Source organism: Euwallacea fornicatus, chromosome 1 (assembly GCF_040115645.1).
Source record: "Euwallacea fornicatus isolate EFF26 chromosome 1, ASM4011564v1, whole genome shotgun sequence".
In the NCBI taxonomy this organism is placed as follows: Eukaryota; Metazoa; Arthropoda; class Insecta; order Coleoptera; family Curculionidae; genus Euwallacea; species Euwallacea fornicatus.
Genome location: NC_089541.1, coordinates 2,966,794 through 2,982,421, shown reverse-complemented (window position 1 = coordinate 2,982,421; position 15,628 = coordinate 2,966,794).

The following is a 15,628-nucleotide window of genomic DNA, read 5'->3' as shown; positions in this document are numbered from 1 at the left end:
TTTTTGAAGAGAAAAACCACATGCAAGCTCTTCCACATCATCCAATATGAATCCTATATGTTACTTTTCGTGGGATCATTGATGTCGCTAATTTATAAAACGGTAAAGAAGAATGAAGAAAATCTGAAAAACTGGATATTTCAGTCGTGTGCCATTATTAAACATACACCAGGTATATTCCAGAGAGTTCGCCAATTAACGTTAATGCGAATTGGTGCATATATTGCGGAAGTCGGTAAATTTTTAAGATTTAATTTAAATATTTTGGCACTTCAGTTTTGTGACAGTTATTAGTTTGATGGCGAAAATTCGGATTTCAAATTCGTTTTCTTCTAGAACGGTGGCTCTCAGCAAGCACCGCCAATGATACTTTTGACTGTGATATACTGGGAGCTACAAAAGGGTTATGGCTGTATCACGGAAAGCCCTTTGTGCCTACTATCGTTATCAACTTTTCCAGTATACAAAATTTTGTCAGAATTTCACTGTAAAAAAAGCGAAATTAACAATTTAATTTAAATGCCCTTTGGCTCAGAAACTTAGTCGTTGCGGGCCCATGTTAATATGACATGTTTGCCTTAAAATCCTGTAAAATTTGTGTACACACTTAATTAACACCAGTTATGTTTCTTTATCTCCGTAGGTTATTATTCATTCTTAAATGAGCGTAATTTCTCCGAATGTTCTTAAATTGGCTCTATTTGGGAAACGGTTTTTTAGAGTTCTAAGAAGGTTTCGAGGCCCAATCTCACTTTGCTCACAGATAGAAAAACGATTTTTCGAACTCGGTTGTTAAATTTTCAACACTCTTTCAACGAAGATATGCAGTGCCTTCTGGCGACACGAAGCAAAACGGTAAAAGATATACTTGCAACAGTAATTATTATCATTATTAAACACCCGTGGCATAAATATCATTGAAACCACAATTATTCCTGAATGTAAACATACCCGATGATTCAATTTTTATGCATTTTCAAGTGGGTGCAGCGGTTGCGATAATATTGTGCATTGTAATATACTGACTTACTTTTGATTGTATCTGAGGCGAGGTATTCAAATCTTCCATACTAGAGATACAGTGACTGGCAGAAGTACGCACCATATGGGATTTTTTAATTTGAATTTATCAGAACATTTTATTAATGTTCATACTTACAAACAATATTATATGCATTTTTTAATTCCATCTGTACTGAAATTGAAATATTAAATAAATTTGTTTTATTTTCTATACGGGGTAAATCATAAAAAAATCCGAAAAAGTGTTTTATGAAATAGAAACTTGAAACTTCACTGCTGAGCTTATTTTTCAATTCTAAACAACTTTTCGTTATACATATTTCCTCGAAAATTAAAAATAAAGGTACTTGACCCATGAGCTATTTTTACAATTTTCGAATCTCCCCTATATGAAACGAGATACATAAATTTCTGTAAAGTGCGTTTTGAGTTTGCAGGAATGCATAAACTTTTACCAAGAATAAAATTTCCTGATAAATTTAAATGAAAAAAAAATGCCATAAGGTGCGTATTTTCTGCCGGTCACTGTATATTGATTATTTCTACAAGGTATCTCATGAATATCGTCCTCTATCCGTATCTCGAAAATTATGACTGGAAAAAAGTTGAAATTTGGGTGTCGTATTAAAACGGAGGTGATGTATTAATTAAAATAATTTTCATGAAAATCCCACTTTCGGTTATACCGGAAATGAATGGAAACTCGCTTATTTTAAGTGGATTCTCCTGTTTATTATATAAAATTTCGATTCTGCGAAACATTATGAACATTTTTCATGTTTACAATTCGATATCAAAATTTGATGGGTTTCAAACTATTTAGAACGATACAAAAAAAATTTGAGTCGCACCCGTTAATGTGTTTCCTAATAATTCCCAAATAACTAAGTATTTTCTAATGAAATTTGGTATTGTACAAAATGCTTTACCCCCTTGGATCAGCGAACTAAATGATATTTTTTCATACAGAGTGTTCAAAAAGATAGTCCATAATTGACATAATTTTTTTTTCTTTATTATAATTTTTTAAATAAGATCTCCCTATTTCTTCAAGGAATATGTATTTAACAGCAAAACGTACTACTTTTAATTTAATTGTTTATAATTAAATCTAAACGATTCCATTTTATAAAAAAAAACACTTTTCAATGTTCAATACCCCACTGATTTATTTAAAAGTCGTCAAGAATTACTAAAATGGTACTCTTCGCCACGATTGAAGTATGGCGGCATCCGTAAATAATGCAAAAGCAAATTATCTCAATATGTTTATTATTTATGGCGAATGTAACAAAGTAATAACTGGAAAATGTCATACATTTGATATTCGATATCCAGAAAAAACAAAGCCATGAGAAAAAGTCCTCAAACGCATAAGACATAATTTTGAAACAAACGGATTTTTCAAAGCACGTTAGAGAATGGCTACAATTGTCATTTTATTTTTTGAAAATTCTAAGTGTTTCGAATACTGCAAAGTTTAGGTATTCAACATTATACAGGAGACGTATTCATAGTCTTCCCCAGAATCGAAATTTTCCATGATATATTGAGTGTTCCATTTAGAATAAGCGAGTTAACATTCTTTTCCGGCGTATTTTTAATCAATACATTACTTCTACTCTAGTATTATATCCAAAGATCGAGTTTTCCTAGTTTTCACGATGCGGTCAGAGGCCCACATTCCTTTCAGGCCACTCGGTATATTGTGGCATTCCATACACGACACCCTGTGTATTGCGGCTATCCTGATCTAGAGATGGTGGCGCAACATTTGTTTACAACCCAGTTTTCGAAGGGAATACCACCGCCATTTTGCTGGTTCACTACATCGACGTGATATGGAATGGCATAGAACTAGAGGTTAAAGTCCTTCATCTACTGGGCATTGACGATGAACTTCCGGTCTACGATTTACCGTTAGGCTTCTTTCTTCGCTACGCCGATGGTGTGTCAAGTTATTCTCTGTTGACTACGCCATTACGTTTTTTCACGGCAATTGTTTCTGGTCACATTATGAGAATGACATAATTGCCTCAAATGCCAATGGCACCCTGACTCGGCCCGTCTTTGTTCCTGATCTGGATGCTTACGCCTAGAGCTGCTGAAATCGATATCAACCTTGAAGGTAGGTTATATAAACCAAAACCAGCGCTGCCGCACCCCATTATGGGATGTTGTTTAACATTCACGAGCAACAAATAGCAGTACCATCTCTCGTGACTGCCCAGATGCCCGGCGGTCAGATCTGGCCCTGACATTGCTCGTAGAAAAATCATGGTTGCCGGGCGATTTCAAGTGTATTCTAATGATGATGAATAATTGTACTGCGTAGGAACACTTGTTGAGATCATTATTCACTGCTACAGTTTTAGCTTATTGTTTTGCTCGCGAAACATCACAGCTTGATTGAATTCGGCAGTTTTAGTGTTATGCTTATAAGACATTGCATTATTCCAATCTTAATTGGCTGCTCCATAGTTTAACTCCGTTTGCGGCCATTATGAGCGGAACAGCTTCTTTCTTAGCACGACAGCCTGTGGACGAGTTGTCGTTTTTTCCACAGCAATTAAATGCAAAATTACGGTGCTTTATTTAATTCAAGGTAAAGAACCGAATGGCAATGACCTTTGCGAAACTTTTGTCAGTTGTTGAAATCATACGCTTTGTTGAATTTCAACATTAGGGTCTCCAGTTTGAAGGTGGTGAGAAGCATTTTGAGGTCAATTTCAAAATGCTTACCTGCACGGTTTACTCGTCAGTAAAATTCGACAGGACATACGGTCAGTCAGAGTGAAACCCGTACACCTGAATTGATTCCATTAATTTTTCGTTATGCTAAAGAATCAAAACAAACTAATTGGCCGTTTATTCTTCATATTGAATGGACCTGGTAGATAACCAAGAATTCCAAAAATGTCGCATTTCTTGTTAAATATTTTGGAAAAATTAATTCTTGATATGAACATGAAAATCGTACATCCCAGATATTTAGTAGTAAATGTGTATTTAAAAGACTTTGGTGTTAAATTTTTGTGTTTTCTATTTATTATTATCCTCGTGTACTTAAATTTAATCGTTGTTTGCAATGGGTGGACATAGGGGCCAAACAACAGTCACCGAAAGAAACTTCACCGTCCGCCATTATGAAAGCGGAAAACTCACCGTCAAGTGCGTAAAATGGTCAATAGGAGTCATACAACCGTACAGAGTATTATAGATCGTCATATTAATGAAAAAAAGGATTCAAAACAAAATACGAAATAGCCCTAGAAAAATTCTTAAAGATGGGATGAAAGGTGGATTTTAAGAACGGTAGAAGAAAAATCCAAAATTTCTGCTCCTAAATTGGCAAAAATTGTCGAAACATATGTAGATAAGGTCGTTAATCCCCAAACCATTCAAAATTCTACATGGTAAAATGGCCCGATAGAAATCATGGATCAGTAAGACTAATAAAGTCACACGCTTAAGATTTGCGGAAGAATTCCAAGAAAATGAACTTAACTTCTGAAAATACGTAATTTTTGCAGACGAGAGCAAATTCCACATTTTCGGCTCAGGATGGAAGACAACTAGTTTGGAGAAAACCCAATGAGATATTAAAACAAAAAATTTACGGTCGACAGTGACGCACGGAGGAGGTTCCGTTATGATCTGGAGGTGCATGTCGCCAAAAGGTCCTCGGAATCTTCACTTCATTGAAAGTATCATGGATCAAAACACGTGTTTGGATATTTTAAAGCAAAGTGCGCAAAAATTGGGAGTTGGAAGATAATTTAAATATTATCAGGATAATGTCCCAAAGCATAAAGCACTAAAAAGTAAACAATGGCTACTTTACAATAGTTTTAAAGTAATAGAAACATCTCCCCAGAGTCCAGATGTAAGCGTAATTGAAAATTTATGGAGCCTGTTAAAAATTGCAACACAAAAACATGAAATTTTTAATAGAAAACAACTAAAAACTGTTTTAAAGAAAAAATGGACAGAGATACCAACGGAATATTGTAAGAAATTGATAAAATCTATAACCGACCGCCTGAAAGACCTAATTAAAAACAAAGGACTTGGCTAAGTATTAAATCAAAACTCAATATGGTTGAGAATCTCAAATTTGAATTGTGTTTTGAGGTGGAAAATTGATTTTCATTTTGTATTAGGCGTATATGTGGACCTTTTAAATAAATATTTTTAATTTTCATTGTGATCAATATACAATATCAGTTTGCCCATATGTTCGTTTTCAGTTTCTGTTTACTTTGTTACTTATACTAAATAAATTTTGAGAACAAGTTTCACTTTGACCGACTGTATGTATTTGTTAATTGATTGTTTGGGACGTTGCTCACTGTATTGCCTATGGATATCACTGCGACTACAATGATGCCGGTTTCAGTAGGAAGAAGCTTATAGCAGACTCAATAGAATTTTCTTCTTCGAAACCAAAAAAATATATATATAAACATTATCATTATTCATTTTTCGAGCAGGCAGTGGCGTAACACTTTTTCCTTCAAAAATATTCAATGACCTGTTGATACGCGAACCAATGGTAGAGCGGAAAAACGCTTCTTTGTAAAATGAAAGTACATATCCTCTGCAGCTATTAGCACCTACAAAACTTCGTTCAAACATCTCAAGCGGGTACACATTGATTAAGATGTCATGGTTTCCATCAATGTTCATCAACTACTCTCTTAATACAAGTACCTATTTTTTATAGATCACGAATGGCTATATATTTGTGCTTGAGTTCCACCTTGCAATTCTTTTACAAATATATAACGAGATCTTCTGGAGAGGTTTCTTACAATATAACTAGGTATCGGAAGCGCTAGCTACACAGTAGAATTGGAACCCTCTCTTATACAGGGTGTTCTATAAGTTCTGCGACAACCCTTGAAGAATTGTAGCTGAGATAAAGAAATTTTTTTTCATAAACTATCGTAGGTCCAAGTTTTTTTGAGCATCATTATTTTTTAAATTAAACGTTTTCTTCGTGGACCTAAATATTCAGAGATGTACAATTTCTAAATACTAACGAATGTGATTTAGGTTGTCAATAAAAAAATTTACTTTATAAGCGATTTCCGCTAGCGAATGGTATGAATTTGGTACACTTAATTGGTATGTTTTTTCTGTATACGAAAAATTAACGAAAACCTAAATGACAATCACCAACTATGTAGCTGTCGATTTTTTTCGAAAATGGCAGGTAGATTATTTAATGTCCTGTATTTTGAAAATCAATTGTTCTCGGACATCCGTTTACAAAAACTCTGGGCGTTCTTATTGTGAGTTAATATACTACTATGATAAAAAAATAATGTGAATTTTTCATTTAAGCTTCGCAGGTACTATGAAAGCATGAAATTATTTTTTTTGTAGGTCGGTAACACTATCTGTGACATCTGCACATAATTTCATGTCAATATACACACACACACACACACACACACACACACAGTGAGGTGAGGATTTTGTTGAGCAAAGAATTTACATTAAATTTTGTTTTCGGACTAAATATTCTGTCGTAAAAACGTTGAACATGTTACAAGAGGCCTTTAGTGAAGCGTCTATATCGCAAAAAAATGTTTACGAGAAGGCCGAAAAGGAGTTCAAGACGAACAGCGCTCCGGATAACCATCAACATTTACTGATTTAAGACACGTTAAGAAAATCGAAGAGCATTTGGTGCTCTAAAATTGTCGATTGACAATTAGAGACCTTGCTCATGCTTCGGGTATTTCATTTGGACCAACCCTAACAATTTAAAAAGATATTTTGTGCCTCAAACACGTCAAATCTGGATTGGTTCCAAAAACATCAAATTTTTAGAAAAAAAATGTCACGTTGAGATGTGTGAAAAAACGATTTCTGGCCACCAGGACTTTATGAAACGCATCATTAAGGGAGTGAGACTCATGTTTACGTATGTATACGACCCGGAAATCACAGGCGAATTGAGCAAAGGTCGTACAAAAGTTGTATCAAGACGAAAAAAATCGCGTCAAAGTCGCTCAAACATCAAGGTCACGTTGACAGTTTTCTGCGATTATCGCGATGTTATGCATTATGAATTTCTTCCGCAAAGGCAAACTGTTAACAAGAAATATTATTTGATCGTTGTGCGTCGTTTGCGTGAAGCTATTCGCCTTAAGGGGTCAGAATTATGGGCAGACAATTCTACGTTTTTGGACCACGACAAGTCAACCTCCCACACTGAATCGAGGACATTTTACCAAAAACTCGACCCATATCGTTCCACAACCACCGCGCTCGCCTGATTTAGCACCGTTGGACTTCTGGCTGTTCAACAACCTCAAAAGACCGCTCCGGGGACACCGCTTCGGCTCGATTGAGGAGATAAAAGCCGAATCGAAGAAAGTATTGAAGGCCATCTCAGAAAAAGATTTCTCCGACTGTTTCGAAGATTGGAAAAAACGATGGCGTAAGTGCATTTTGTCGGGCATGGAGTGTGTTCGAGGCGATGATATTTATTTGAAAGAATCAATATTTTTCAAGTTATAAATGTATTCACCTTATTTTTTGATCATGGTAGTATATTGTCTTAAGATAATGTCATACGTTTAGGAAATGCGCTCCATAGAACAACCTGTAAGTTTTTTACTAAATAGCGACAAAGCTCGAGAACGTCCTAAATGCAAATTAATAAAAAATACATTGAAGGCTCATTAAAAAGATTTCTTTTGCAGAATATTTTTCTCGGAAAAATGACTAGAATTACGAAACTAGACATTAAACTAAAACGTAAGATAGATGAGTATCAAAAATGTGTGAACCTAGCAACGAGAGTTTTTTTTTTTTAATGAGTCATTTTGTTATTTCAACCGGTTGATTTGAAGTAAGTGATTGGTGTTCTTTTCTTGTGTTGGTGATTACTCTCAGTAATCCTAGAGTGATCACCATCACAAAAACACAACACAGAAAATGTTCTTTATGAAATTTGTTCCACTGGTCAAATTCGATTATAATTAACCAAATACCAGATCGACACCTCAGAAATTTGGGTCTCGCGAAGGGCTCCTTGCATTTTTAGGTTTCACCCAGTCAGCAAATTTTCTTTCTGCAATTCGTTCCTCTGATTCATACAAATTCGACCTAGAATGCTTGCTACCATTAAAAAAAAAAACCTTTATTTTCATCTAAAAATGGTGTTAGAATTTGCAGTTCGACTTGGACGATCAAGTTTGCGATGCCACAAGAGACTAGCTTGGCCTCGAATTCATAGAGATCGATGAAGATCAGGGTCGAGATTATGCAACTCTTGATGCTATCTAAGAGTGCATGATTATTATTATTTTAAGTTTAAAAGTTCAACTCTAAAACCGTGCTATGGGAATTTCAAAGGATGTAAAACTGATATCGGAAGCTCGGGGTTTCGTGATTTTGATGCTACAAGCATGAATACGTGAAATTACAATAGTGACCTCTCTACAGTGTATGTTACACGCAACCAACCCTCTGTGGAATGTCTCAACAGAGGGTTCAAACAGTATCACAGTTGAAAATAGTCATTTCAAGAAAAAAAGCAGTTTATTCAAAAACGATTTATTATTAAAAAAAATATTGAAAGAAGTTCAAATATTAAAAAAATAATAGAAAAAATGGAAATTGCTCTGAAAATTAAAGGTACAGTAAATGAAAATTTAAAAAAAGTTTTTTTTTTAATTTATTAAATAATATGGTCTCATCTCGCCATATCACAAGATTGCATCCGATCCTCTGTAATAAATTATCAATGGCTTCTTGGGGAGTATTTCTGCATTCTTCTAAAATTGCTTGTATTAATTATTCAACGTGCCCAGGCTTATTTAGACGTGCTCTAATCCTTCTTTTAATCTTAAAATCTTATTACACAAGTGCTCACTTGGATTAATATCCGTTGAACAAGAAGGCCGATCTTAAACCGCCATATTTTCCACTTCAAAAAAATTCCTGCGAGCTCCGCTGGTATGTGTGGATGCGTTATCGTGCACGAATAAAAGATGATCACCAAAAGTACTTTTCCAGACCCTTACTACGGGGTGCAGCAGTAGATTCACATACCTCGGTTCATGTCACCGTTTGCCTAATGGGAATTAGGAATTTTTTCACATATCATAATACCACCTCAGAACGTTACGGCGCCTCTTTTGCATTTGGACAGCAAGTCGAGCAGCTCGAAGTCTAGTCTGCCACCCACGACCTCTTAAAACACGAATCACGTCTGATTGTGGGCCAATTTTAATTTAATCTAAAAAATAAGACATTTTGTCAGTCATTAATTGTTCAGTTTCGGTGCTTCAAACGTCAACCTAAACGGTCAACCTTATTTTGCACTGATAGGGCTGGAACTCTTAGCTGTCTTCTGTTGAAGAAGGTTCGAGCTCGAGGTCTTTTAGTGACAGTTTCGGCCGAAATGCTAACACCTGCAGCTTGAAAAAGTCACCTTTTAAGTTCGGGATGAGATGTCGTAGGACATCTTCTTGTCGTTTGTGCTAAAAAGAAATCAAAGAGTCACCACAGACGGTCCTGACTTTCTGTGGTGACTCTTCGACGACTTTGCCTACGTCTATTTTTAGGGTTTCCAACTCCAGAAATCTCGAATAAGTTCTTGAAACATCTCCTTGTGCAACCTTCACCGTTGGCGCTATTGCCCTTGGCGACATGTCCTGTTTCTAAAAAGCAATAATCCTTCCCTTCTGAGCATCTGATAAACCCACATAGGGCATGTTTGATCAAATTTGCAGAAAGAAAAAAACTTCAATAAGTCTACACCGGAACGCTAAAACCGAGGGTATAGGAACAAATCTGATCATGTTTTTATGAATTAATCATGTTTTTAGTAGCAAATACATTCGATTTTTATTCGTTTGTTATGTTTTTGCAACTTAAAATTTTTTCCCGTGAATATTGGGTGATGCCACATAAGTTTGGTTGTGTGTAGTCCGACCTTGATAGATCTTGGTTGGGAATCCCTCTCGTTTATTTACTATTCAGAAAAGCGGAGTGATTAATGCACAATTCCTCTTCTAAATTTTCAAATTTCTCTCTTCGCAGTTCAAAAATCAGTAATCTCTCAGCTGCGCCGAAGATCGTTTTCAAACTGAATCTTCCCTCGCAAGCTGAATAGTACACGCTCGTTCGCCTTTCTAACGGTTCAATACAATACAGCATGAAAGCCCCAATTAGACCAAGAAAACATCGCATTTTCTCCGACTTTTTCTGACAATACACATGACAAGGTCATAAAATCAGGGAGGTGCTTTTAAAGAAAGCTGGACTTGCATTCCTTTCACGAGCTGTTCAAAATCAGTTGCCCACCTCTGGCTGTGTAAGCCCTTAATGGCAGATAAATTTCCCGCACTCCATTAAAAGCGTCTTCAACCTTGCAGTTTATGCCAATAAAACTGTATCTCGTACAGATCTTTTCTATCGTAGACAGTTTCTTCTCATTCTATATTTGCATTTCTGGTTATAGTTCTAGTCCGCACTCAGCTATGCAGGAAAGTAAACATGCACTTGTTAGACCAGAGAAGAACGAACGGTATGTGGGTATTTGCCAACCATTAGCTGTGTCGTAACAGACCAGCACCTAATACAACGTCAGATTTATTTCTTCATTTACATATAGCGTGAGGAACTCGTTCGTCTTCCTTCTGTCTTCAGCTATGAATGCAAATTCATCTCGGAAAATTAACCCAAATCGTAGTTGTGTAGTAATGCCAAGGCTGGCAAGCTCCTTTGTTGTCTCCAATTAGTTCACTTCACATTAAAGTTTATGTAACACTATAACCCGATAAAGTGAAAATCTATAGTACAGTTAGGCGTGTTTCTTTGTCGATCAATTATCGAGTTCCAATAATAATCTAATCAGCATACAAGTGCGAACATGACGTAATTTGTCTTGGGGATTAGAACAGTTAGTGTTGTTTGTGTTGCAGTTAATACAAAAATTGCTCTCAAATTACACTAGCATGAACAACACAAAAGAGCCTTGTCATTCATTTTTTTGTCTGCACATCTGTATCTTCAAAAATATTAAATTCGTATGCACAACATCTGCCACAGACATGGTTTTACATAATAAGAGCGTGTAAACCTTCTGTTCTTTGCCAAAAACAGGATTAGTGGTCATTTGACGTTTTCTCAGCCGCAATAATGTCTTAAGGTCTCCCTGTGTAAGTTTCTGTAAATGCATAAGTTAAATTCATGTGGCAATTTTGCACACAATGCAGGCAAGAACTGTGAAAGACGTCTGGTGCTAGTCTTGTCTCTCGCGTCTGCCCTCGAAGAACGTGCAGAATGCCAAGATCACGGTGATGATGAAGAAATGCTTTACACAGTTGCCAAGAACAGAGAAAGATTGCCGGCTTAGGTCCATTTTTCAAGTGGAATTTAAATGCTTTCGGTGATTTTTGAATAAACCATGAAACAAAACGCCAGAATTAAATGGGTTTTAAATTGGGTCTTTTTCCCATTTGCAAAAACTTACATTCGAAGGTCGATGGAGCTCACACGTAGCGGGCATTAATCAAGAATTATCGATAATACCTGTGACATAATTGCCCTGCTCCAATAAGTTCTTTGGCTCATTTTTTCAATGGTCGCATTATCATATAAGGGAACGCTAATCACGGTTTTGCATGCATTACCTTCATATGCAGAATAAGCAAAAATTAACATGCTAAAATTCAAATTTTTCTCTTCGTAATACCGCATTACGGTACTATTGAAAATTTTACCGATTCCAGTGCTAATTGGACTTGAACTTAGATGGGATTATGTAAGTGAGACCTTTTGATTGTATTGCGCAATATACGTATGTAAAAGTAACAGTAAGGTCAGGCTTATATTTCCCTAATCTTTTACCTTGAGTTAAAGAGGAAAATTGTGTTGAATAATATTTTCAAAGACCAATCACATTCCTGCGAGTACAACCTAGATTTCATCTCGGAAGGATTGCAGCAAATAAAGCAATATTTTTTGTCTGCCTATAAGTACACAAGAAAGCTATAATTTTCTGGTTGTTCTGGGCTCAATACCGAGGAAAAATGGCAGCAGGAATGAGTACTATGTTGAATACGTGCTTATAGCCCACAGCTGTCTCAATGCATCGAGCGCAGACACAGTTAGTTCTAATTCCTATAATTCAATGGTAGATAATAATAATGTATTTATTAAATGCACGGTCTAAGACTTATGTAATTTATAATGCATTTTATTTAAAATTTTACACACATGAGCGGTGATGAGAACATGCTGCAGGAGGTCTTTGATCTTGCCAAGTTCAATGCAAGTTGTTGCCATTGGGAGATGAATGGTTATTGCACAATTTTTATGGCGAAAGCCATTAGATTCAGTTCTCCTAACGCCAATTTGAATCAATTTTTTATTGTTTCAATGAGGGTTATATAGTTGAGACGAATGGAGTTTTTGAAGTCTACACATGCTTTGAGAGCCCGATTCCATACGTGGCATAATGTATCGTGAACGGGCTCTTCCTCTTCAATAACCTGCAGGTAGCCTCGAGAGTTTTGCGAAAAATAATCTTTTAAATAGTTTTAGAGGGATCTTAAATACTCATAATGTCTATAAAGGTTAACAACGACCGTTAATAAATTCGAAACATGTTGCTATTTTTAGAGACCTTTCCAGAAACCTTTAAAATATTAAGGATAAATTTAACTTTTTAAAATGCATCGTCCTGTATATTTCGAGTTATATTGATTTTCATAGTGTCCGATAATTTCCAGTATACCAGCTAATATATGTACCCACGAATCCATGGATTTCCTGAAACTAAGGCGTTCTAGCTAGAACATGAAAAACAACCCTCGGTAAATTTCTAATATTTTTTATCTTCCTTATGTTTGCACTATAATTATGAATATCGTTATCCTTATATCTAGATTAAGAGACTTTCTAGATCTTTAGGGTTTAAGAGAAACTTACGTTCTTCGAAAGATCGTACGTTCTTTAACTCGAAACCCGAATTTCTCAAAAGGAACACACTGTATATTTTAAGCATTATTAATTTTCCGTGAAATTGCCACAATTATGAGTGTAGTAGTCTTTATAGCTAAATTTAAATTATTTCCAAAAATTTCAGGGTCTTCATTGTCAAATGGTTTTATTTAGATAAGGTGTTCCAAATAAGGCCAAATCGTCAAATGAGTGAAAATGAGTTTAACCAACTTACTTTCACGATAAAAATTAACAATGTTCTTTTAACGTGCTTATTCTATCATGAGTTAACAAAAACATTTACCAACAAAGGTAGCAATAAAAATATATCATCGATATTATGACAATAATCATCGAATAAGACTTTTTTTCAGGTCTTTTAAAGATTATCACAGAGAACTGAAAAAATCTTTTTTATCCTCAAGGAACCAGGAAACTCACACCTGCATTGGTCATACATGGCACAGGCCTCTGATCTAATTAAGCATATTACAATATTCAGGTGGTGTATAGAACACCAAAAGTCCCCCATAAAATCGTTAAAAATTTAAGGAAATAGTTTTCATGAAAACGATGAAACACATCAAATATATTTTTTAATTGTGTTTTTTTTTTTTGACTTCATAGACATGTACATATATAGGGTTACCCTATGTGGTAGATGCACGAACTTTTTGATTTTTTTCTTATGGAATCCCATGTTGATGAGTTTTTGGAGAAATTTTGAACATATTTCATGTACATAACCGTGTCCAAATTCAAAAGTAAAAAAAATATACAAAAAATAGAAATGTCGATAGATCTACATAAAAAATAAAAATATAAATTACTATAACCTAACGTATTAAATATTGGAAGTGTGCTCGTCAATCTAACCTTATCCTGAACTAAACTGACAGTGTGCAAGCCGCAATTTAAATTCTTCAAAAACATTTTTATCATTTGAAAAGGTATTTATTGATTTTCCTGAGTTATTTCATTTGTTAAATCTTCTATATTGGGCTCATTTAAATATACCCTGCGTTTAAGATAACCCCATAACAAAAGAAACCATAGGGGTGAAGTGAGGCAGTCTAGCAGGCCACTGTAATTGTAATATTGTGCAAATATTTCAATGTAGTGAATTTAAACGTGGATATATCACATGAAATATGTTCACAATTTCTCAAAGAACTCAAAAACGTAATATATATATATATATATACATAAGAAAAAATGAAAAAGTACTTTTACCTCCTATATAGATAATCTTCTATACAAGTCTATTCCGTCAAAAAATGCGCAACAAAAAGTAATTTTCGACATGTTCCAGTATTTTCATGAAAAATATTTCCTTCAACTTTTTATAAATTTATATGGAATTTCTGGTCCTCTATATATAAACACTATTAGTTATTAATTATTTTCAAAATTGTTATGTAGTAATATTATAAACTATTAAAGTCTAAAAAATTATATAAAACATTAAATACTTACAATTAATTTGGTTAACCGACTTTTTGCGATTAAAAACACGCGATTTTAATAAGCTTGGCTAGAAATATCACGTGGTTGAAATAAGAGGAATAATGACGAGAAAAAACGTCTACTTGGTTTTGGCTTGGTCGTTAAGATAGTTCGCTTGAAAATACAGTTGACGACAACGAGATAAGTTATCTAAGTTCACTGTTGTGGATTGTGGCCTTACTATAACCCTGGCCTTAATTGGAACACATACCTTAGTTCTCATCTCTATTAAGATTGGAGCAACAAGAACTCGATATTTTTACACAGAACACCTTGCATATTTTTTATTCTCTTATAGTTACGTATAGTGTTGTCTATAGAAGTAGAGGTTTTTCCCAAAATTTGAGATTTATTAAGCACTTCCGTCCTTCGAAATGTTTTAGAGCTCAAAATTTGAATTTTTCAATACGCTTACTATATTTTTAATAATTTTTATTCTTCCTAAAGTTTAAAACACTTACGAGTACAGTTGTTCTTTATTCTTAGATTCAAAGCTTTCTTAGAATTTTAAGGTTTAACAGGAACTTGTATACGCGAAAAGGTTTCGTATTCTTAAACTCGAAATTCGAATATTTGAAATGGAGTATCCTGTATATTTTGAGCATTTTTCATTCATTTCATTAAAGAGCTTCCAATAATTTTAAACGTGATATTCCGTATATTTAAATTCAAAGATTCGATTCAAAAGTTTCAATAAAACTTGAAAAGTTCTTTATACATAATATTCTGAACATTTTGAGCCCAATCGATAGGTATCACTTACTAGAATATCTCTCCCCCTCCCTCATGGGACTTTTTTCATTTCAAAAATCCTAAAGCTAATGGCAGTAATCAAGAATTCGTACCCAAAAAAAGGAAAAAATCCAGGGGTTATTTCATAAACAGGATTAAAACCTCTTTGTAAAAAGAAACCATTAACATTCCAGAGATAATGACAAAACTGTTCTCGTATATTTCGAAAGACATTTTATTTTGGAAAAGTATAAACTCCTGACATTTCAAGCGGTGTTTAACACAAGAAGTTCCTTGTTGTATTGACTGTCGATATCGCTGTGAATCCAATGCTGTTAAGATACCTGTAACGTAAGTGGCCCGTACAAAAAATTGCACAGCGTGCAGCCTGTTA